Below are 2,536 nucleotides of genomic sequence, written 5' to 3' on the forward strand. Positions count from 1 at the left end.
GTCTTGGCACAGTCACTCGTCGTCGTTTTACAAAGAGAACGAAATAAAAGCAAGGCATACACATTTTTTTTAACGGACAGGTTTTTATGGCTGTAAAATGTGAATTTTGAATAATGATTTCTTTATAGTTTCACTTGCGTCGTGGCAAAATTTTAGGTCCACATTCACAATGAAGGGTTTCTTCTTCAAATCATTTCATTACCATTCATTCCTCCCCAATCAAATTAAGCCTTGAACTGAATCTTCTCTGGTTTCCTGCCACCTGCTGCTTCAGCGCTCAGGTCCCAGCCTCAGCTGCCTGTCGGGACGGGAAGGAGTGCAGCCAGAGCGAGGGCCGGAGCAGATTTCTTTTAAAAAAAATATTTTTATTGATTTCAGAGAGGGAGAGAGAGAGAGAAACATCAATGAGGAGAGAGAATCACTGGTCGGCTGCCTCTTGCACGCCCCACACTGGGGATCGAGCCTGCAACCTGGGCATGTACCCTGAATAGGAATGGAACCGTGACCTCCTGGTTCATAGGTCGACGCTCAACCACTGAGCCACCCGGCCGGGCTCAGCGCCCAGCATCCATGGAGACCTGTGGTGCGAGCTCCTATATGAGCGCTGCGGTCTCACGTTACGCCATAATGTAAATGTCTGTGAAAAACACAGAAGTTACAGCCTGGACCCTCCTGCAGGGATGACAAGCCAGAAGTTTTTCCTTGGGGCCGTGGATGCTGCGTGGTTTTGAGCACACGGACAGTGTCGGGTCGGAACCTGTGACTGGGCAGTCCTGACCTGAAGGAATTAGCTAGAGGCTCACAGTGTGAGAGGCTGGTCCATGACAAATAGCGAGTCCTCTTTTCAGGGCAGGAAGCTGGAATGCTGCCTTCACTAAAATAGGTTTTTAAACTATTCTTCTACATACTCCATACTGTGCGCATGGTGGTTCCTATGAGCTTGGTTCTTGCAAAAATCAATCTGTTCTTTCCACAGCATGGTTTATTTACATGGGGCAGAGAGCTGTGTATAAACACTGTTCTCTTAAAATTAACACTATGTGTTCAACTTCCTCACGGGGGGCTTCTGGACGAGGTCAGCTCCCCTCCACGGAGCCCCGTCTGCTGTTGTAATTATACAATATGAGGTAGAGGGACACAGCTAGAGAAACACGCCACTCGGGCTCGATACCGGATGTATGTAGCTTTACACTCATGTACGTATGTAGATACACACTTGTATGTAGACACACGTGTGCGAGCGAGAGAGAAGCAAACACAGAAAAATAAAAAACAGCCACATTCTTCAAAGACTGATCTTTCTCTGTTGAAACTATCGTTTGCTAAAGAGCTGCCTGGAGCGGCCTTGCCTGTGAGTGTCCGTGGAAGTGAATTGAACAGCGTCTCTGTTTTCTGGCCTCTACATTCTGAACCTCCCCCACCGGCTCCACCTGCAGCCACGACAGTGGGTTTTGTCATCTGATGAACGTGGAGGCCTAATTGCACGGGGTGACGATCACTTCAGGTTGCTGTCTGATTAGATGCTGTGAAAGGAGGCACGGGTTCTGCTGTGGGGACGCTCCCGTGGCTGGCGTGCGTGTCCGGGTGCTGTGCTGACAGGTTACTATAGGACGTCTTCTTCCTGGACACAGCAGGTGCATTCTGTGGTCTCTCCACAGTTCCCCAAAGAAACGAGTGCGGATGTAGGGGTGAAAGTGCCGTGAACTGTTGTCAGAGTAGAAACCAAGTGTGAGCGAAGGGCTTTGTCTGATGTGAACGGGTGACGCTGCCTTCCCCACGGGTGAGAACTACTGAGGACCACAGATTTGCCAAGAGTGAAGGTTCCAGGGTGAAGTCATATCTAGTTAATAATCCGGTTTTGAAAAGAAACATAGAGTTGGGAGTGTTTTTTCTGTGTTGGCAGAAGTATAGGGTGCCCTAGAACAACGTCTACACGCACTTTGAGTGATTATAAAGGCAGCGTTTATTAACATCCATTTCATTTTAAAAATCCAGCTACCAGCTGTTAAAGTGCGGGCACATTTTTTTTTGGGGGGGGTCACCCTGTATTTAGCAGACAAGCTTTAGAGTTCTGTTCATCTTTTTCCCAAATCCTGTTTTAAAAAGGAAGCTGGTTTTTATCACTGAAAGTTTTGACGAGTTTCTCATTAAGGCGGTATTTTATTTTGAGCCAAATTTCCCTGTTCGGTAGGAATTGGGTGACAGCTGTGAGGAGAGGGAGAAGGCTTGATTCGCAGGCGTGGTCCTGGCGGTGCTGATTCACAACTGACAGTTCTGCTGTCAGATGCCGTTGTCCCGTGACCCGCCAGCGCCGGGGATGTTTGCTGATGGAACCGGGCTGTGGGGTTCGTTGTCAAAATGCCCCTTAATGCTTAGTAGTGGACGGTGGCTCATTAATTAGGAAACTTCAAAGAATTGCATTGGCCTTGCAAAGTGATTCTCAAAAGCGGCCCCTTTCCTGGGCAGGGATGGGGCTCGTTCCCCAGGCCGGTTATCTAAGAAGCGGGCGCGAAACCTCATTCTCTCATTCCCAACC

Source organism: Myotis brandtii, unplaced genomic scaffold, assembly GCF_000412655.1.
Source record: "Myotis brandtii unplaced genomic scaffold, ASM41265v1 scaffold1077, whole genome shotgun sequence".
Lineage (NCBI taxonomy): Eukaryota > Metazoa > Chordata > Mammalia > Chiroptera > Vespertilionidae > Myotis > Myotis brandtii.